At 38.6% G+C, this 24,068-nt stretch overlaps 1 protein-coding gene across 6 annotated transcripts in view; it reads left to right on the top strand.

The window, feature by feature from the left end:
• LOC126176812 (tyrosine-protein kinase Shark) overlaps positions 1-24,068 on the top strand; it is a 165,417-nt gene that overhangs the window by 91,176 nt on the left and 50,173 nt on the right. The gene's annotated exons all lie outside the window — the stretch shown is intronic.

Here is a 24,068-nt window from a genome sequence, read left to right on the forward strand (position 1 = left end):
ACATGACTATTACACTACTGGCCATTAAAATTGCTACACCATGAAGATGACGTGCTACAGACGCGAAATTTAACTGACAGGAAGAAGATGCTGTGATATGCAAATGATTAGCTTTTCAGAGCATTCACACAAAGTTGGCGCCGGTGGCGACACCTACAACGTGCTGACATGAGGAAAGTTTCCAACCGATTTCTCATACACAAACAGCAGTTGACCGACGTTGCCTGGTGAAACGTTGTTGTGATGCCTCGTGTAAGGAGGAGTAATGCGTACCATCACGTTTCCGACTTTGATAAAGGTCGCATTGTAGCCTATCATGATTGCGGTTTATTGTATCGCGACATTGCTGCTTGCGTTGGTCGAGATCCAATGACTGTTAGCAGAATGGAATCGGTGGGTTCAGGAGGGTAATACGGAACGCCGTGCTGGATCCCAACGACCTCGTATCACTAGCAGTCTGTAGTGTTCCCTCCTCCTTCGGGGTTCTGCCGTGAAAAATATAAAATATAAAATCTGATTGGGTTTGGAATTTTGGTGGTTTCAGTTACGGATAAGGCGGACTTCGTATTATTGATTGAGATCATGCTGTAATTTGACCGTGCATGGCAGACCGGGTCGGCAACACTACAAAAAGCGACTGTACAGAAATAGCATCAGAAATTAATTGAAATTTACCTTATAATCTTGTTAGATACGCAGTACTAATTACAATATAGTCTTCATGGCTGTCTTCCTAATTTCTCTTGTAGGACGACCCATCTTTCACTTTTCTCCATCTGTTGAAAACTTCTTCAAGTTGTCACTGTCATGATCAATTTACAAATTTGATGATAACCACCTCGAATCACTATTGAAACAACCTCGCTTTGTAATGTAATTTTAATTTCCACCCAAAAGCACATTCAACACATCGCCGAAAATACACGTTTTTCGTATGAAGACAAGAGAGAGAGAGTGACATCAATTAGTTGTTAAAAACAAAAACCTACGCAAAAGTAAAAAAACGAACAAAATTATTTATAAAAATCAGTCGCTGGCGCAGCGCTCTTCTGCGTGCGCGATCGTAAATTATATCTTTGTATTGGCGGAGGCGCGGAAGTCAAAGTACCATTACAATGCCTCCTCTACTGACACGCTCCGCTAGCGAGCGTGGCAGTATAGAAAATTTACATAGATACATATATATGAGAAAATAAGAAATTTACATATTACAAAAAATATTTCTGAGCACAATACTCTTTGCATATCAGTCGTTGTATACAGTCTTCTTGGTCTGTATCTTCTTTAGGAGTCGTAATATTAATGTCTTTGAATTGCAGCGTATTATCGTTGCTTAGCACAGCGTTTGAATTCAGTTCACATGATTCATGTTTACAATGGAATTAATTCGAACAATAAATGTTTCTATTATATTGCTCCAATGTCTTTAAACGTAGTATCGGATTCTGAGTGTGTGTGTACTGCCTGGATCTCTTGCACGTGACTTGAAGAAAATCCAAAGTTTGTTCAATGTGTCAACACGAAATTGTGATCTCCAGCAGTCGAATTTTGGTGGCGTCTACCGGGGTATAAATGGTCAATGAGGGCACAGGAAACACCTCACTGCCTACGACAGGTGATGAGCTTGTCTTTTACACCAACCTGAAGACCTGCCGGCTTCCACTACACCATACACTTCAAGGCATATTGACACTACGTAAATATTTCTTGACAAGTGTTCCATCACGTTGGTTTCTTCTTTGCATTTTCACTTCCATTTATATGAATCATGTGCTGCTACATGCACAAGTCCTTTGCAGTTCATTAACATCTCCTTAAAATACATTTCTTGATATAGTAAGTACATAAATATACAAATATTTACAATTAATCATTACATGAGATAGTTACATTGTTGTCATATAGTACATATACAGAATTAAATGAAAAATATAGTAAATTTTTACGTTACAATCAATATCATTGTGCTGACATGTGAATGACATTACATTCAGATTGAAATACACATTTTATTTGTTAGCTCTTTCTTTTTTTTTCTTTTTTTTTTTTTCTTTTTTTTTTTTTTTTCGTTACACTTGCAACATTTGAAGATAATTGTGGCAACTCGCTAGAATTTTCAACTTAAAATTCATCTTGCCTCCTGGAATAAAATTTACACATATTTCAAACTTCAAGACAGCCCTCTGTAGGAGGATAGGTTCATGGGATGGTTGCTAAATACTTCATAAATACTAGTAAAGTCATCTCCTGCAGTGGACTACACAAAATAAAATATGATAAATAAAATACATGTTAACTTGATATAATGTAAAAGTTCCTATACCTAATACTGTTTCTAAGTGTGGTGTCCCCACTATTGCTGTTTCTAAGAGTGGTACCCCTCTGTTACCGTTTCTAAGAGCGGTGCCCCACTAAATATCTTAAGATCCTACAAGTATGTACATCAGTGTGGTAAGTGTGTGTGTGTGTGTGTGTGTATATATATATATATATATATATATATATATATATATATATATATATATATATATATAAAAGAAAGATGATGAGACTTACCAAACAAAAGCGCTGGCAGGTCGATAGACACACAAACAAACACAAACATACACACAAAATTCTGCTTTCGCAACCAACGGTTGCCTCGTCAGGAAAGAGGGAAGGAGAAGGAAAGACAAAAGGATATGGGTTTTAAGGGAGAGGGTAAGGAGTCATTCCAATCCCGGGAGCGGAAAGACTTACCTTAGGGGGAAAAAAGGACAGGTATACACTCGCGCACACACACACATATCCATCCACACATACACAGACACCATTTTTCCCACGTGGAATGTTTCCCTCTATTTTATATATATATATATATATATATATATATATATATATATAAAGGGACGGGTATACACTCGCACACACACACACACACACACACACACACACACACATATCCATCCACACATATACAGACACAAGCAGACATATTTAAAGACAAAGAGTTTGGGCAGATATATAAAAAGAAAGATGATGAGACTTACCAAACAAAAGCGCTGGCACGTCGATAGACACACAAACAAACACAAACATACACACAAAATTCTAGCTTTCGCAACCAACGGTTGCCTCGTCAGGAAAGAGGGAAGGAGAGGGAAAGACAAAAGGATTTGGGTTTTAAGGGAGAGGGTAAGGAGTCATTCCAATCCCGGGAGCGGAAAGACTTACCTTAGGGGGAAAAAAAGGACAGGTATACACTCGCGCACAGACACACACATCCATCCGCATATACACAGACACAAGCAGACATTTGTAAAGGCAAAGAGTTTGGGCAGAGATGTCAGTCGGGGCGGAAGTACAGAGGCAAAGATGATGTTGAAAGACAGGTGAGGTAGGAGCGGCGGCAAATTGAAATTAGAAATTAGCGGAGATTGAGGCCTGGCGGATAGCGAGAAGAGAGGATATGCGGAAGGGCAAGTTCCCATCTCCGGAGTTCTGACAGGTTGGTGTTAGTGGGAAGTATCCAGATAACCCGGATGGTGTAACACTGTGCCAAGATGTGCTGGCCGTGCACCAAGGCATGTTTAGCCACAGGGTGATCCTCATTACCAACAAACACTGTCTGCCTGTGTCCATTCATGCGAATGGACAGTTTGTTGCTGGTCATTCCCGTATAGAACGCTTCACAGTGTAGGCAGGTCAGTTGGTAAATCACGTTGGTGCTTTCACACGTGGCTCTGCCTTTGATCGTGTACACCTTCCGGGTTACAGGACTGGAATAGGTGGTGGTGGGAGGGTGGATGGGACAGGTTTTACACCGGGGGCGGTTACAGGGGTAGGAGCCAGAGGGTAGGGAAGGTGGTTTGGGGATTTCATAGGGATGAACTAAGAGGTTACGAAGGTTAGGTGGACGGCGGAAAGACACTCTTGGTGGAGTGGGGAGGATTTCATGAAGGATGGATCTCATTTCAGGGCAGGATTTGAGGAAGTCGTATCCCTGCTGGAGAGCCACATTCAGAATCTGATCCAGTCCCGGAAAGTATCCTGTCACATGTGGGGCACTTTTGGGGTTCTTCTGTGGAAGGTTCCGGGTTTGAGGAGATGGGGAAGTGGCTCTGGTTATTTGCTTTTGTACCAGGTCGGGAGCGTAGTTACGGGATGCAAAAGCTGTTTTCAGGTTGTTGGTGTAATGGTTCAAGGATTCCGGACTGGAGCAGATTCGTTTGCCACGAAGACCTAGGCTGTAGGGAAGGGACCGTTTGATGTGGAATGGGTGGCAGCTGTCATAATGGAGGTACTGTTGCTTGTTGGTGGGTTTGACGTGGACGGACGTGTGAAGCTGGCCATTGGACAGGTGGAGGTCAACGTCAAGGAAAGTGGCATGGGATTTAGAGTAGGACCAGGTGAATCTGATGGAACCAAAGGAGTTGAGGTTGGAGAGGAAATTCTGGAGTTCTTCTTCACTGTGAGTCCAGATCATGAAAATGTCATCAATAAATCTGTACCAAACTTTGGGTTGGCAGGCCTGGGTAACCAAGAAGGCTTCCTCTAAGCGACCCATGAATAGGTTGGCGTACGAGGGGGCCATCCTGGTAACCATGGCTGTTCCCTTTAATTGTTGGTATGTCTGGCCTTCAAAAGTGAAGAAGCCTTCAGGATGAAACTGGCTAAGGTAATGAGGAAAGAGGTTTTAGGTAGGGCGGCAGGTGATCGGCGTGAAAGGAAGTGCTCCATCGCAGCGAGGCCCTGGACATGCGGAATATTTGTGTATAAGGAATTGGCATCAATGGTTACAAGGATGGTTTCCGGGGGGTAACAGCCTGGGTAGGGATTCCAGGCGTTCGAGAAAGTGGTTGGTGTCTTTGATGAGGGATGGGAGACTGCATGTAATGGGTTGAAGGTGTTGATCTACGTAGGCAGAGATGCGTTCTGTGGGGGCTTCGTAACCAGCTACAATGGGACGGCCGGGATGATTGGGTTTGTGAATTTTGGGAAGAAGGTAGAAGGTAGGGGTGCGGGGTGTTGGTGGGATCAGGAGGTTGATGGAGTCAGGTGAAAGGTTTTGTAGGGGGCCTAAGGTTCTGAGGATTCCTTGAAGCTCCGCCTGGACATCAGGAATGGGATTACCTTGGCAAACTCTGTAAGTAGTGTTGTCTGAAAGCTGACGCAGTCCCTCAGCCACATACTCCCGACGATCAAGTACCACAGTCGTGGAACCCTTGTCCGCCGGAAGAATGACGATGGATTGGTCAGCCTTCAGATCACGGATGGCCTGGGCTCCAGCAGTGGTGATGTTGGGAGTAGGATTAAGGTTTTTTAAGAAGGATTGAGAGGCAAGGCTGGAAGTCAGAAATTCCTGGAAGGTTAGGAGAGGGTGATTTTGAGGAAGAGGAGGTGGGTCCCGCTGTGACGGAGGACGGAACTGTTCCAGGCATGGTTCAATTTGGATAGTGTCTTGGGGAGTTGGATCATTAGGAGTAGGATTAGGATCATTTTTCCTCGTGGAAAATAGTTATAATAGAAAGAAACATTCCACGTAGGAAAAATATACCTAAAAACAAAGATGATGTGACTTACCAAATGAAGGTGCTGGCAGGTCGACAGACACACATACGAACACAAACATACACACAAAATTCAAGCTTTCGCAACAAACTGTTGCCTCATCAGGAAAGAGGGAAGGAGACGGAAAGACGAAAGGATGTGGGTTTTAAGGGAGAGGGTAAGGAGTCATTCCAGTCCCGGGAGCGGAAAGACTTACCTTTGGGGGAAAAAAGGACGGGTATACACTCGCACACACACACATATCCATCCACACATATACAGACACAAGCAGGCATATTTAAAGACAAAGAGTTTGGGCAGAGATGTCAGTCGAGGCAGAAGTGCAGAGGCAAAGATGTTGTTGAATGACAGGTGAGGTATGAGTGGCGGCAACTTGAAATTAGCGGAGATTGAGGCCTGGTGGGTTCTTCCCGTTATATATATATATATGATGTGACTTACCAAATGAAGGTGCTGGCAGGTCGACAGACACACAAACATACACAAACATATATATATATATATAGTTCAAGTCAATCATGTTCCTATAAAGTTTGTGTAGTTCATCTCCTTCCTTTCATGAGTATCAAGCAATATAAATAAATGTTTTACTTAATAAATAAATAAGTCTTCTTAGATAATTGCTGCTGCGTTCCATGCTGTATATCCATTCTGTATTTACCTTGTAGTACCTGTAAAATTTTATTCATAAATAAATATGTGTGTATGTCTCTCCATACTATCAGATAATCACGAGTTATATAATGTCAAATATTTCATCAACATGTATAAACCATGAACCATGGACCTTGCCGTTGGTGGGGAGGCTTGCGTGCCTCAGCGATACAGATAGCTGTACCGTAGGTGCAACCACAACGGAGGGGTATCTGTTAAGAGGCCAGACAAACATGTGGTTCCTGAAGAGGGGCAGCAGCCTTTTCAGTAGTTGCAGGGGCAACAGTCTGGATGATTGACTGATCTGGCCTTGTAACATTAACCAAAACGGCCTTGCTGTGCTGGTACTGCGAACGGCTGAAAGCAAGGGGAAACTACAGCCGTAATTTTTCCTGAGGACATGCAGCTCTACTGTATGATTAAATGATGATGGCGTCCTCTTGGGTAAAATATTCTGGAGGTAAAATAGTCCCCCATTTGGAACTCCGGGCGGGGACTACTCAAGAGGACGTCGTTATCAGGAGAAAGAAAACTGGTGTTCTACGGATCGGAGCGTGGAATGTCAGATCCCTTAATCGGGCAGGTAGGTTAGAAAATTTAAAAAGGGAAATGGATAGGTTAAAGTTAGATATAGTGGGACTTAGTGAAGTTCGGTGGCAGGAGGAACAAGACTTTTGGTCAGGTGAATACAGGGTTATAAATACAAAATCAAAATGGGGGTAACGCAGGAGTAGGCTTAATAATGAATAAAAAAAATAGGAGTACGGGTAAGCTACTACAAACAGCATAGTGAATGCATTATTGTGGCCAAGATAGACACGAAGCCCACTCCTGCTACAGTAGTACAAGTTTGTATGCCAACTAGCTCTGCAGATGATGAAGAAATAGATGAAATGTATGATGAGATATAAGAAATTATTCAGGTAGTGAAGGGAGACGAAAATTAGTCATGGGTGACTGGAATTCGTCAGTAGGAAAAGGGAGAGAAGGAAACATAGTAGGTGAATATGGATTGGGGGGAAGGAATGAAAGAGGAAGCCGCCTTGCAGAATTTTGCGCAGAGCATAACTTAATCATAGCCAACACTTGGTTCAAGAATCATAAAAGAAGGTTGTATACCTGGAAGAATCCTGGAGATACTAAAAGGTATCAGATAGATTATATAATGGTAAGACAGAGATTTAGGAACCAGGTTTTAAATTGTAAGACATTTCCTGGGGCAGATGTGGATTCTGACCACAATCTATTGGTTATGAACTGCAGATTGAAACTGAAGAAACTGCAAAAAGGTGGGAATTTAAGGAGATGGGACCTGGATAAACTGAAAGAACCATCGGTTGTAGAGAGTTTCAGGGAGAGCATAAGGGAACAATTGACAGGAATGGGGGAAAGAAATACAGTAGAAGAAGAATGGGTAGCTCTGAGGGATGAAGTAGTGAAGGCAGCAGAGGATCAAGTAGGTAAAAAGACGAGGGCTAATAGAAATCCTTGGGTAACAGAAGAAATATTGAATTTAATTGATGAAAGGAGAAAATATAAATGTCAAGAGCTCAGATGGCAACCCAGTTCTAAGCAAAGAAGGGAAGGCAGAAAGTGGAAGTAGTATATAGAGGGTTTATACAAGGGCGATGTACTTGAGGACAATGTTATGGAAATGGAAGAGGATGTAGATGAAGACGAAATGGGAGATAAGATACTGCGTGAAGAGTTTGACAGAGCACTGAAAGACCTGAGTCGAAACAAGGCCCCGGTAGTAGACAACATTCCATTTGAACTACTGATGGCCTCGGGAGAGCCAGTCATGACAAAACTCTACCATCTGCTGAGCACGATGTATGAGACAGGCGAAATACCCTCAGACTTCAAGAAGAATATAATAATTCCAATCCCAAAGAAAGCAGGTGTTGACAGATGTGAAAATTACCGAACTATCAGTTTAATAAGTCACAGCTGCAAAATACTAACGCGAATTCTTTACAGACGAATGGAAAAACTGGTAGAAGCCGACCTCGGGGAAGATCAGTTTGGATTCCGTAGAAATGTTGGAACACGTGAGGCAATACTGACCTTAAGACTTATCTTAGAAGAAAGATTAAGGAAAGGCAAACCTACGTTTCTAGCATTTGTAGACTTGGAGAAAGCTTTTGACAATGTTAACTGGAATACTCTCTTTCAAATTCTGAAGGTGGCAGGGGTAAAATACAGGGAGCGAAAGGCTATTTACAGTTTGTACAGAAACCAAATGGCAGTTATAAGAATCGAGGGGCATGAAAGGGAAGCAGTGGTTGGGAAAGGAGTAAGACAGGGTTGTTGCCTCTCCCCGATGTTATTCAATCTGTATATTGAGCAAGACGTAAAGGAAACAAAAGAAAAATTCGGAGTAGGTATTAAAATTCATGGAGAAGAAGTAAAAACTTTGAGGTTTGCCGATGACATTGTAATTCTGTCAGAGACAGCAAAGGACTTGGAAGAGCAGTTGAACGGAATGGACAGTGTCTTGAAAGGAGGATATAAGATGAACATCAACAAAAGCAAAATGAGGATAATGGAATGTAGTCAAATTAAGTCCGGTGATGCTGAGGGAATTAGATTAGGAAATGAGAAACTTAAAGTAGTAAAGGAGTTTTGCTATTTAGGGAGTAAAATAACCGACGATGGTCGAAGTAGAGAGGATATAAAATGTAGACTGGCAATGGCAAGGAAAGCGTTTCTCAAGAAGAGGAATTTGTTAACATCGAGTATAGATTTAAATGTCAGGAAGTCGTTTCTGAAAGTATTTGTATGGAGTGTAGCCATGTATGGAAGTGAAACATGGACAATAACTAGTTTGGACAAGAAGAGAATAGAAGCTTTCGAAATGTGGTGCTACAGAAGAATGCTGAAGATAAGGTGGGTAGATCATGTAACTAATGAGGAGGTATTGAATAGGATTGGGGAGAAGAGAAGTTTGTGGCACAACTTGACTAGAAGAAGGGATCGGTTGGTAGGACATGTTTTGAGGCATCAAGGGATCACAAATTTAGCATTGGAGGGCAGTGTGGAGGGTAAAAATCGTAGAGGGAGACCAACAGATGAATACACTAAGCAGATTCAGAAGGATGTAGGTTGCAGTAGATACTGGGAGATGAAGAAGCTTGCACAGGATAGAGTATCATGGAGAGCTGCATCAAACCAGTCTCAGGACTGAAGACCACAACAAACAATGTATAAATTTTTCTAAGGGAGGGATGAGAGTATGAGCCGCAACAGAGGACTGACGTTTTGTTTTCTCCTTATTCTCCTTTCTATTTAATGGTGCATTAGTTCAGTTCAGTAGGTGAGCTTTAATTATGTCATTAGATGACTGCTAAATATGTTCTCTTAAATAATTCTTCCTGTCTGAAGTGTCAAGCGTACATAACTCAAAAAATTTCATTACAAGTTCCCATTAGATTGGTGTTAAAGTATTATAGATTTAAATCTTCTGGTATATTTCCAACAGTGGCTGCTGTAAATAATTCTTTCCACATAAATCTATACTTTCACCTTTAGTTATAAGAATATATAAGACATCACATAAGTTATTATCTCAGGCATACCAATCTTTCAATAAATAATATTCTTTCCACTACTTTCATTCTGTATTCCATGAGTACATGTGATATAGCATTCCAATCTAGTTTCTCTCCTCTCAACATATTCTCAATTACTCATAACATTCTCACGTATCCAATATTCATTCTTCACAAAATAACATATACTTATTCCTCAGCATTATATATATATATATATATTCATCACCACTTAACTTTTACTTCAACAACAACAACAACAACAACAATAATAATAATAATAATAATAATAATAATACCCTTTTCTCATCTTATATTCCACTTACCTCTCTCCGTATTACTATTTGTCCTCTTATTAATCTAAAATTACATTCACTCATCTCATTCAGTCACTCACATCACTCATATCAAGATTACTATTATCACATTCCTCCTAAAGAAAATAATTCTGTTCAGTTCTCTGCCTCCTCTAATGTGTATATGCCTCCTCTAATGTGTATATGCCTCAATAGCAACTCCTCTTATAACCAAATATCTTATTAGCTATTGGATGGTTCGCATTGCTTTCTAGACTTACCTGCATTCATTAGATTGTAAGTATCTGTATAACTTAAATGTAGGCTCATCGTAACTGTATATCATATTAATTATCTTCTCCTCATTAGCTAACATTTTAGTGTATGTATTTTTTCAAATGTCTGTGTGGATGTAGACCTCTGGGTTTATGTGTTAATGGATATTCTAATGAATAACAGCCAGGGTGTGGAATATTTGCAATTCGGTATGGTCCAGAGTATAAGGTCTGCCATTTCCTGTTTAAATCTTTCAGTTTTGTGGGTTTACGATGTGTTCTTAGTAAAACTAACTCATCAACTTGAAATGTTTGTGCTTTCCTGACACCTCTGTCATATTTCTGCTTTCTTTCCTTAGCTTTGTCACATAATGTTGTGTAAGCTTGTCTTACCTTTTCTTCTAAACTAACCTGATTTGTTGTTGCTGTAAATTTAGGTAGAGGGTCTGTCCATTCATTTCTTTCTGTTTTATCCATAATTAATTCAGTTGGTGTGTATCCAGTAGAAATGTGAGTTAAATTGTTCACTATTTGTTCAAATGGTGCTTGGTATTCTACCCATTTTGTGTGCTTCTCTGGTGTGTGTGTTCTCATAAACTGTCCAAATTCTCGAAATGTTCTTTCTACTGGGTTTCCTGCTGAGTGAAATCTTGAAATTAAAATATGTTTAACATTCTGTGCTTCAATAAAAGTCTTCCATTTTAAACTGGTAAAATATGCTGCATTATCCGTGATCATAACTTCAGGTTTTCCTATTCTTACAAAATAATCTGTAAATAGACGTCTGGTAATAGCAGTGGTAGAAACTGAACGTAAAGCATATAATTTTAAATACTTTGTGAAAACATCTAACACAGCAAGGATGTATTTCATTCCTCCACATGCTTGTGGATAGGGTCTTGCAATATCTAAAGAAATTAGCTGTAATGGCCTCTTAGGTATGATTGGGTGCAATTCATTCATGTTTGTGCGATTATAATATTTGGCTTTCTGACATATGAGGCATTTCCTAATATTACTCAATACTCTTCGCCTTAAATTTGGAAAATAGCAAAATTGTATAATCTTATCTGTACATTTTGTTACACCATAGTGTCCCCAAGTTCTGTGTGTAAATAAAATAAAATCATCAACATGAGCTTCAGGTAAGCAAACACACCAATGCTGTGATTCAGGGTTTCGTCGGTGAAATAATACTTCTTTGTGTAATGTGTAATATTTTTCAAGATGTGGGTCTGTTCCTGCACGTAATTTATTCTTTATCTGGATCCACCTGGAATCATTGTCCTGCAATATGGCTAACTTCCTGCACATGCTTTTGTAGTAAGGTGCAAATGTACCATCATACATGAGTAAAATTTTGAAATCTGATGTTTGTTCTGTCACATCTGAAAATTCTTGTAGGCCTTGTGGCAAACGAGATAGAGCATCGGCTATAATGTTGGCTTCTCCTTTTATATATATAATATCAAAATCATATTCTTGTAGTGATGCACACCAGCGTGCAAGACATGAATGTAATAACTTGCGTGATAGCAGGAAAGAAAGAGCTTGATGATCAGTATAAAGCTTAGTATGTTTTCCCCATAGAAAGTAACGAAATTTGCGAAATGCCCCTAATATGGCAAGTGTTTCGCGCTCGGTCACTGAATATGACTTTTCGCATTCAGTGAGCGTGCGGCTAGCAAAACTTATAGGTTTGATGACTGTTTGGTCATCATCTACATGAATTTGGAATAAAAATGCTCCGAGCCCATAGGAACTTGCATCTGTTACTAGGCAAAAGTCTGACGTCATGTCAGGATGACATAACAACGGTGCATTAACTAAAGCATTCTTAATCGCTTCAAAATCTGTCTGACAGAGCTCTGTCCTTTTCCAAATATTATTTCTTTTGAGTAAAGATAGAAGATGTGGACTGTTAAGAAGGTGGTAGGGTACAAATTTCCTGAAGAATGAAGATAGACCAAGAAAGGCTTTGAGTTGTTTACGATTCTGTGGGGGTGGAAAATTCTTTATTGCATCAATTTTCCTTGAGTCTGGATAAATGCCTTCAGTTGATATGATGTGACCAAGGAATTTAATTTCTCTCCTCCCTAATTTCGTCTTTGATAAATTGATAGTGACACCTGCGTCATAAAATTTAGTCAGAAGTTGCTTCAAAAGATTTACATGTTCTTCCCAAGTAGTGGTGGCAATGACAATGTCATCAACATAAACTGTGATTTGCGGTAACAATTGTGGTCCAAGAACAGCATCTAAGGCTTCAATAAATACTCCAGCACTCACTCGTAGACCAAAGGGTAGAACACAAAATTGATAACTACGTCCCTCACATAGAAATACAGTGTATTTATGACTGTTTTTATGGAGATTCACCTGCCAAAATGATGAGCGGAGGTCGATATTGGTTAAATACTGTACATTATGAAATTTTAAAAGTTGTTCTTCCAAATTTATAGGTCGTGTGTTGATTGGGATTATAACTTTGTTAATTTCTCGTGCGTCCAGCACTAACCTTACACTACCATCCTCTTTATTAACTGCTAGTATCGGACTACAATATGGTGAATGTGACCTTTCAGTGATACCCCAAGCTTGCATTTTTTCAATCTCTCTCAAAACTGCGGGTTTCTTTGACCAAGGAATATTATAATATGTTCTACAGTATGTTTTGTGTGGTTTAACATCCATCTCATAAGTATAGCCTCTAATGTATGTTTTGTGTGGTTTAACATCCATCTCATAAGTATAGCCTCTAATAATTCCAGGTTTCTCCACAAATACCTCAGCAAATTGCTGCAAAACTTCAAGTAATTCAAGTTGTTGTTCCTTCGTCAGATATTCAGATTCTGTGCATTTCTCATATAAATCATTAGGTTTAATTCCCTGAGATACAGCTTCATTAAAAGTTAAATCACATATGTTTGTTGCTGGTGGATACTTAAAATGTAACTGTTCAAACTTACCTTGTTTACTGTTTAAGTTTTTACCCAGTGTTAACTCTATTGTCAGTTGTTGTTGGTTTACGGTTAAATGACATTTCCCTTTTCCTAAATCTATGATTGCTTGATATTCATTCAAAAAGTCAATTCCTAATATGCAATGCATAACTAATTTGTCTACTACCAGAAAACTGTAATTGAGTGGTATATTTGAAAATGTGAAGTTAATTAGCACTTGAAATTTCACATTCTTTGATTTGTTACCGGTGGCACTTATAATGTGACAATTCTGTACTGGCAATGTTTGTATGTTCATTATTTGTTTGAGTTCATTATATAAGGACATTGAAATGACACTTGCTGCTGCTCCTGTATGTAACATTACTTCCACTTCATAACTACCAATCATAACTCGTGTTATAGCCTGAATAATCTTCTTTGTTTTACTGGTACTATTAAAATCTACATCCTCATATAATTCTTTTTCTATTTTCTTACTGTCATCATATCGGAGAAAACAAATCGTCGGTTCCGTTGCGCTCTGCTCCCTATCGACCGTAACTCGAGCGCTTAGCTCAGTCGTCGTTCGTTTTCCGGCAAATTCGGTTGTTGCTGCGGGTTGGGTTCATTGTCCAACTCAATAATATTTACATTTCTGTCGTGCGTCACCCAAGTATCAGCTGTTTGGTTGTTGACATTACCTCGCGTCGCATTGGGAGTTCCGTTAGGTAGGAATTGAGGGTTGCTGTATTGCATATGTCGTGGCAGTGGTCCATTGTGATTTCCCCATACATTATTTCGCCCATGACTGTAACTGGTATTGTCATTACTGTTATTCCTGCAATACATGTTTGGATGTTGTTGGATGTACCTGTTATCCTCTCTTCTTTGATCTCTATGATTTCGGTTCCTTCTTCTGTTGTTGTTATTTTGAATATAACTGTTATGGTTCTGATTGTAATTACTGTTCGGATAACCATTATAGTAATAATTACTGTTTCCTTGCCAATGCTGCGAGTTGTTTCTCCTAATATTGAATGGATTTGTCCCAGTGTAGTGCGAATTGTTACTTTGAGAGTTTTGTTGTGGTGTCGGAGGCGGATTCCAATAGTCTCTGTCATTTCTGTTGTGCGTACGCGAATTCCTTGGATGGATCGGATAAAATTGATTGAAATTCCTGATCTCATCTCTGTAAACAACATCTATCTCATCAACATAACTGAAAAAATTCTTTATGTTGTCCTCGGACACTCCTATTAATTTATCACGGTAAGGAAATGGTAAGTGGCTTTTAAGTGTTCTAATTACGTCTGGTAAATCTGCTGGTTTTGTCCAATATAATGTTTTGTCTGGGTAGCGTTCAAAGTATTGACGTAAAGTCTCTTTCTTTGGGTTGTAAATTTCTGGATTGTATACTTCTCTTTTAAGCTTTGCTGTTCTGTGATCGACCAGAATTCCTCAAGAAATGCTTGTTCAAACTGTTCAAATGTTAAACATCGTCTTTTCATTGCTGCTCCCCACTTAGCTGCTCTTCCACGTAACAAATTTGTAACACATCGAATTTTATCGGCTTCTAACCAATGTCTCTGGAAAATACCATCAAAAGAGCGGATGAAAACAATCGGATGCACTTTGTCTTTCTCATCACATGAAAATGTCTGAAAGTATCCATGTCGTACTAATGTTTCATCAGCTACTCCCGATGGTATTATGGGTCCTGCATTTTGTGTCAAACTGTGCATAGTATGTGGTGATGTCTGATTGTAATTTTGATCTTGTGGTAGCATTAAAAATGGTTCATTGGGATTTGTATCACTCATTGGTAATTCTATTTTCGGCTGTGTGCTGGGTCTAGCATTATGATGATTCTCATTTATGTTTTGGTTGCCTGTTATGGGTTTTGGTATCACTGACGAACTTGGTATTACATTTTCTTTAAGTTTATGTACCTCTTTCAGAATATTATCTGTTTCTCCCTGTACTTGTTCCTTTGTCTTATCTAAAATGATCTGTGTCATTGTCTCAAACTTCTCATCTAAATAATTATCACATAATTTGCATTCATGTACAATTTTCTCTGCTAGAGTTGTGTCATTCTTTAAAGATGCTACATCTGCTCTGTCTTCAAGTTTTTCTAACTTTTCCTGTAAGGATTTCTGCTCCAATGTTACATCATTTAATCTGTCTGAAAGGTCTGTAATCATCAGGTCTAAGTGTTCTTGGTTTGTTTTTACGGAATTGTGTGACTGTCGTAATTCGTCAACTTGGGTACTGGTTTTCTGTTGTTCAAAAACTACTGTTAACAATTTCTCATTACATCGTTGTAAGTCAGTTTTTGTCTCGTCACTGAATTCCACAAATACCTTTTCTTGTCTCGTAACCTTGTCTGATAAGTCAGTAAATTTCCTTCCAAGACTACTGGTGGTTTCTGTCAAGTCGGCAATTCGTCTCGATTGTTTTTCAAAATTTTGTTTTATGTCCCGTGTCAGTTCATCGAATTTAGTGTCAAATTTCCCAATGTCACGTTTTAAATTGTCGTCTAAAGCGTCAAATCTTTTGTCTAAAGTGTCAAATTTTCTGTTTTGGTCACCAAGTAACTTCAGAATCTGGTTGAGCATGTCAGAGTCCTGTGTCCTAGTTTCGTCATTTTTTCATGTCTGATTGATGTCTGGTTCTGACGTTGACGTTGTCAATGTCACGTTTTGTCGCGTCGTACTGACTCTCCATTCGCCTGCATATCTGTTTAAATATAGGGGTTGTTGTCTTAATCGATCCGGTAAAATTATGTCTTGAACATCCTCACAATTAAGTTCAATATTCATTTGACTGTCGGACATGTTTTGCAATGTGTCACTTTCACTAAGCTCGTCCGCAGAAACAATTTCTACGCGTCTAGCGTCCATCTTGCGATTTTCGTAACTAATTGCAAATAAAATTTTCCAATGGCAAAAAAAAAAAAAAAAAATTTAAAATATGATATGTTGAAATCTGAAATTTCTCTTATGGAAATGGATATTTCTATATGATTACTGATACTGAAATTTCCCTCTCACAAATAAATGACTGTGAATATGCTCTTCACTTATCATTTGCAATAATAGTAGTAAATCAATTTTAACTACAATTTGAAAAAATAATTTCGAAATAAATGGATCGGAATAAAGGAAGTACAGATGGTTGCTTGAAACTGGAAAAAATGTAAATTTCTGTACTCACCAGTTTTTGTTCTTCAGTCTTATGTTGCAAATGTAGCGTCAAATATACAGTTTTCAATCCAAAATTTTTCTTTCTTTTTATGGAACGTTATCCTCCCCCCCCCCCCCCCCCCCCCTCTTTTTTTTTTTTACCAAATTAATTTCCTCAGCATGAAAATGAAAATTAACACGAATTAATAACAGGGAAAAAAATATTGTTGTAAATTTCATGCACGTAACGTTACAATTGAAATGAATGAGACTTAGCCCAAATTCATTTTCTGATGCTATTAAGTGGTTAAAATTAGATAAAATGTCCAAAATTTATAATAATTGCACGTGTATCAAATCCGAAGATTGCAAGTCCTGTCACCAGGACGCCAATTGTAGTGTTCCCTCCTCCTTCGGGGTTCTGCCGTGAAAAATATAAAATATAAAATCTCATCGGGTTTGGAATTTTGGTGGTTTCAGTTACGGATAAGGCGGACTTCGTGTTATTGATTGAGATCGTGCTGTAATTTGACCGTGCATGGCAGACCGGGTCGGCAACACTACAAAAAGCGACTGTACGGAAATAGCATCAGAAACTAATTGAAATTTACCTTATAATCTTGTTAGATACGCAGTACTAATTACAATATAGTCTTCATGGCTGTCTTCCTAATTTCTCTTGTAGGACGACCCGTCTTTCACTTTTCTCCGTCTGTTGAAAACTTCTTCAAGTTGTCACTGTCATGATCAATTTACAAATTTGATGATAACCACCTCGAATCACTGTTGAAACAACCTCGCTTTGTAATGTAATTTTAATTTCCACCCAAAAGCACATTCAACACATCGCCGAAAATACACGTCTTTCGTATGAAGACAAGAGAGAGAGAGTGACATCAATTAGTTGTTAAAAACAAAAACCTATGCAAAAGTAAAAAAACGAACAAAATTATTTATAAAAATCGGTCGCTGGCGCAGCGCTCTTCTGCGTGCGCGATCGTAAATTATATCTTTGTATTGGCGGAGGCGCGGAAGTCAAAGTACCATTACAAGTCGAGATGACAGGCATCTTATCCACAGGGCTGTAACGGATCATGCAGCCATGTCTCGATCCTTGAGTCAACACATGGGGACGTTAGCAAGACAACAACCATCTGCACGAACAGTTCGACGACGTTTGCAGCAGCACGGACTATCAGCTCGGAGACCCTGGCTGTGGTTAGCCTTGACGCAGCATCACAGTCAGGAGCGCCTGCGATGGTGTACTCAACGACAAACCTGGGTGCATGAATGGCAAAATGTCATTTTTTCAGATGAATTCAGGTTTTGTTACAGCAGCACGATGGTCGCATCTGTGTTGGGCGACATCGCAGTGAACGCACATTGGAAGCGTGTTTTCGTCATCACCATACTGGCGTATCACCCGGTGTGATGGTATGGGGTGCCATTGGTTACACGTCTCGGTAACCTCTTGTTCGCATTGACGGTACTTTGAACAATGGACGTTAGATTTCAGATGTGTTACGACCCGTGGCTCTACCCTTTATTCGATCCCTGCGAAACCCTACATTTCAGCAGGATAATGCACGACCACATGTTGCAGGTCCTGTAGGGGCCTTTCTGGATACAGAAAATGTTCGACTGCTGTCCTGGCCAACACGTTCTCCAGATCTCTCACCAATTGAAAACGTCTGGTCAATGGTAGCCAAGCAACTGGCTCGTCACAATATGACAGTCACTACTCTTGATGAACTGTGGTATTGTGTTGAAGCTGCATGGGCAGCTGTACCTGTACACGCCATCCAAGGTCTGCTTGACTCAATGCCCAGGCCTTTGAAGGCCGTTATTTCGGCCAGAGGTGGTTTTTCTGGGTACTGATTTCTCAGGATCTATGCACCCAAATTGTGTGAAAATGTAATCACGTGTCAGTTCTAGTATAATATATTTGTGCAATGAATACCCGTTTATCATCTTCATTTCTTCTTGGTGTAGCAATTTTAATGGCCAATAGTTTAGCTTTACTCCCTTCAGTGTCATAGAGATCAGTAATACACTAGTACTTTAAAGCCCACGCATTTGTTTGAATACCTGACCCTTAGATCATTACAATGTAGTGGCTGGTTAGTGAAATAATTTATAAATAATTAGATTGCATAGATAAATCCTTGGGATTAATGATGTTGTCAGAACAGAATAATTATTGTTTGAGTCCAATAAATTTTTATTCAAATGATTCACACATTTGTGAATGGCAGATTCAGATGAAAGAAAGGTAAATAATAATTAATGTAGTGCAACAGGCAACGTGAAGAAAAACACATACATACAAAGTTCTCTTAGCAGCCCATTAATCACGAAATTTGAAAGAAACGCACAAAACTTGACAAAGACAAATAGTTATTAATGTAGTGCAGCAGGCAATGTGAAACAAAACACATGAAATACGTGTACAAAGTTCTTTTATCAGCCCATTAATCATAAAATTTAAAAGGAAACAAACAATATTTGACAGCTCCGTATCTCACTATTGATCATGGCATAAAACTTAAGTTAGTTATCCTAATTAATCCCTGCAAAAACAACTGAACAAGTCTATCACACCCAAGTTTCAAAATCAACTACCTCAAAATAGTTAAAGTACTCACCTGCCTAAAATCCCACAAATAAAGTTTATATGGACACCCAAACGTGGCCACCAAAAACAATGAGAAAAATATTGTAAGCTCCACTAAAAGTTAGAGTATTAGCATGTGCTCGCCAAAATTATTCAAAGCCCAGTGATTGGCTTCCAAACAAAGCATGGTTGCTTTGCTACCCATACTATTTTTACTGTTGCCAAGCACACTTGCTGACAATACTGCTTGCAAAACACAAAAGTTTCTGTGGATGTGCCCGCTGCTGCCCTCCCTCAGATATGTCCCGTGATGTCACACGTTACTGAATCTATATGAATTGGGACAATGGCCAAGACTATTTGTACATACATTCACAATGTTACTATAATCCAGCAATTATGATCATTTTGTGACCTCTAATTACAAAAACAATGCAGTACTATGTAAGATATTAGCATTTGGTTTTATGGTATGAAATTAACCTCTCATTTTACAGTATGGAATAGTTACGTTAAAATTACAAAATAATTAATGGCTAGCTTGGACCAAGGGCATCCTACTGCCCGCTAGATACAGATTCTTTCGTGCATATGTTTTATTATTTACACTTCTAGAGCATTTGGGAATTTATGTAAATAATCATTTAAAATATATGTGATTGCTAACGGTAGGTAGTCATTACCTGGGATGATTAGATGAGGGAATAAGTGACTCTCGCTGCCTTCATATTATGTGTAACTTTTGGAGTATTTATGGGTGTCGCACATTTGCATATCTAACTTTTATTAAATCATCTGATGTATGTGTGGAATTTGCAATGTCAGCTTTCATTTCATACTCCATATGATGTGATCACTCCAGTGGTTTGATTCTTTAACTTTATTCATACTTATTGTGCAATAACACTTAAAGTCACAATTAACTTGTCTCATCACTGTGATTTTTATGGTATATTTGGTTTTATTATGTAACAGAAAGTCCATTGTTTTATTATGTCACATTTGCAAACTCTGAAGCATAGTTTCTCTGAAAATGCAATATCCATCTTATATTTTGTTCACTGAACTCACCATCATGTCTTCTGCCTATATGGACTCTCTGGGGAAAACTGCATGTTCACTGATCACTTTCCTTTCTTGGGTCTGCCAACTGCACAGCTACTGTACTGACAGTTAATGCCACCTCCACCAACTTGCCCTCTGTGAATTGACTACAGCTGACATCAGATGATAGTAGCCAGGCTTTTGTGTCCTCTGCTGCAATTGTGTATGTGACCAGCAGTGCTGCCTCCTCTCCTTTTGACAGGCCTTCAGTTACCAGTTGTCATGCCCTGCCTTACTACCTAAACTGATGATTCCGGCTTCCTAAAGGAATAGGCTACTCAAAACCACCTCTGGCTGATTAGTTTCCACAGCATATTCCAGACTAGTTAGGCTTAATTAAAGCTTACAAACAAATGTGACTTTAATGTGACATTGCTTGTATGAGTCTCAGTTACCCAAGTCCATATAGTACACTGAACATACCACTGACTCAGAAATGAATATCCGAATATCTCCAACAATTTTCATTCAAAATATCTTATTCAGCACAGACATTAAGAAACCTCATAAATAAACAGATCCATTAACGACAGTCATTTTTATCCACCTAAGAAAAATGAAACATAAAGAAACATACACTCTGTTTTTCTAATTTTTATGTTACTCCACTTCCATACACCATATTCACAGTCTTGTTGCTGATTTTCAGCATCCCACAATTCTTGGCCTACAAACAGTTTCTCACCAAAATTAATATGACCAACAACCTATTGCCACACATGAAATTTTTATCTGAATAAACATGAAATTCAATCTAATGATGTCTCATATCTGTCAACACTGCTTTCCATTAAATGGCAACCCATCAAGACACACAAATGAGTAAATTTCCCCTTGAAAGATAATCAAAACATTGCATAAATACAATCTCTGACATTGCATCCAACACTGTAGCCAAAATACATACACATAGTAATCCCCTTCCAAAACAAAACTGGACATGCACAATAACAAACACTTGAAAATGAATACCAATAAAAGAGAAAACATTACTTACATCAACACTAAAATTACACTTATGACTATGAACAACAAAAAGAGAAAAAAAGACTACTTAATGGCAACATAATTACTTGGATTCTGAATTGAAACTGATTCCATTTGTATTGACAGGTGTCAAATCTGACTCTTTCTGTTGCCACTCATGTCAAAATCTTTGTTGAAGTTCTTAGAATTTACAGTGAAACCCCACTTTTACACTTTTCAAGGGGCTTCAAAAATTGGTGTAAAATGTGGGAAAATGTTAAATGTGGGAAATGACATTTTAAGCTGCGAAATTTATGTATGGGATACCCTCTTGCATTTTCGCAATTTGTGTGTGATATATTTACATAACAAGCATCAAAAGACTTGTCAGGGATTTGTTTATTACGTAATAAAAACTACTGATGTAACTGGAACTGATAACTGTCAAGGAAATCGTTGCTTTTGAAAACCTGTAGCTGTTATTTGTTATTTAAATAATGAAATACTGCAAAAGTTACATATTTTTTCATGCTTAGCATGACACGTTTTGAGAATTTTTTCTCATTGTCAAGTGCAAATATGTAGATAAGTATTTTGTGTTGCGTTTGCATGTGGTGCTCTGTGTCTCTCCTGCAGTTGTCTTTTTGAGGTTACCGGGTACTGTGCCTCCTCAGTTATGTAGAAAACCACACATCAAACTACCACTCACATTGTTTCTGTAACCCCCCCCTCCCAAAAAAAAAAGTACGTAGATACTGCACTTGACAATGAGACTAAATGCTCGAAACAAGTTTTGCTCAGCATGATAAAATTACATAACCAGCACTGTGTTTATATTAAAAAGTAAAAACATTTGACCAATGCAAAAGTGAATGATGGTATCAACTAGGCTACAAGCGGCCAAAGGTTATCACATGCTAAATATGTTTCGACAAAGGTGATACAATGATCACAACAATCATGAAAATGAGGTTGCACATTAGAGACAATTTGGAAATGGTTATTGTGATTGGTCATAATATATTTATTCAAACGAATCTAGTTACTTCCATCAGCCACGGTGCCAAGTAGAGCTTGGCAGTGACAGGAGATACAGAACGAATTGTTCCAACTGTTATATGTTTACCGGTTCAGATCCACTGAGCATAGCTCTCTGGTGAAAGAAACTTAACCGTGTATTATTTATAAACACTACTGGACAGCCAACATCATGCCAGCATCATTTTTTTCTCCATGAACACTTTTTCGTAGTGCATAAATTGCGGGAAAATTATAAATACGTTGATGCAAAATAGGGTGCAAATTAACATTGTGGACACAGGAAATTTGATGGGAATGATAAAAAAAACTCATAAACGGTTGTAAAATGTTAACTCCAGAAATGTAAAAGCGGGGTTATACTGTAGGTTACCTGAATAATTGCTGAGGAAATCGTAGTCAAGAATCATGTTTAGAAGATAATCCATTAATAAACAGACAATTGTCTTTGTAGCTAGTACCGAACCCATTAATAAGCAAACAATTGTCTTTATAGCCAGTACTGTTAATGTCAGTCTCCAACATCCTGTCCTCCTTTACTCGTTTACAGTGATCTCCAGTGACCATTTTTGTTCGTTTGCCACACAGTCAGGAAATTCCTCCAATTTGGCATCTTTAATTTTGTTTACAAATGACTCCAATAACTCCCTAACACTACTGCCTATCTTGACTAAAGCTTCGTATTTCTTATCCCAAGTGTTTACTTGTAAGCCTGGCTGCACATTCTATAAGCAAGGTTTATCTAATAACATTTCCTCTAACAGATCCTTCTCTATATTGTAACACACATCCCTCTCCACCATACATACATATTTCCTAAGTAGCTCTATCTCATCATCTCCACTACATATTTCAATGAATGCTGGTTCCATATCCACTCATTGCCTCCAAACACCTTGCTACATTAAACTTCATCTTAACAGATACCTGATGGACTAACATCTGCTTTATCTTAGCAGATGACACCCAGTCATTCACAAATTGAAGTCACACCATCCTTCTCCATTGACTCACTGCTCATCAGTTCATCCAACACTGTATGACATTCCATATTCATGAATACAAAATTTTTCAATTCTTCATTCAGCCAAACATCATTAGCAACCATAATGTCAACCTCAGAATCTTTATACTCATTATGGTGTTATCCAAATTGTTCCCCACAACATTTACATTGGCATCCACTGCTACTTCTTCTCTCAAAAAAATCAACATTATTCACATTGACAATATAAGATTCTGCATTTATTTATATTAATGTTCTGTACTTTATCTTCTTCACAACAAGATATTTCACTGGTTGCACACATCCATCTTAGTTACACCTACATTACTATTGTATGGCAACTCAGTATTATCACCCTGAGAACCATTTTGTACATCTAAAATTCCTCCAGTGTCACCTCTATTGCCAGTAATACTCTAATCCTGTTACGTGAATATTCTGTTTCCTGTTACAGGCAGTATCACAGGATCTGCCTCTGATGCCTCGCAGATGCCCATTGCAGCATTTCCCATCTCATTCACAATCACACTTGCATCAACCCATCCATCTTCCCAAAGAATTCAGTCTACCACATTCATTAACTACATTCACCTGCTGACTCTTCTTACTCCTACATTGCTCCCTCACAAATTTTCTTTTTCACTGACTCTGGCCTCCCCACAGCTCTTCATTGCATAGTATTGCTTCCATAATAAACACTCCCTATTCCCTGTTGTTGTTGTTGTTGTTGTTGTTGTTGTTATGCATGGTGTTTCTTTTATTATTATTAAGTGTGGTCCTATTCCATGTTTTACCAATGCCATTCTCACCGCTAATCCTTTTTGAGGCAAATCTCAGTTTCCTAGGATGTTGACATTATGCTGCCAGTTTCACTGTCGTCATCA

Source organism: Schistocerca cancellata, chromosome 1 (genome assembly GCF_023864275.1).
Source record: "Schistocerca cancellata isolate TAMUIC-IGC-003103 chromosome 1, iqSchCanc2.1, whole genome shotgun sequence".
NCBI classification, from domain to species: Eukaryota; Metazoa; Arthropoda; class Insecta; order Orthoptera; family Acrididae; genus Schistocerca; species Schistocerca cancellata.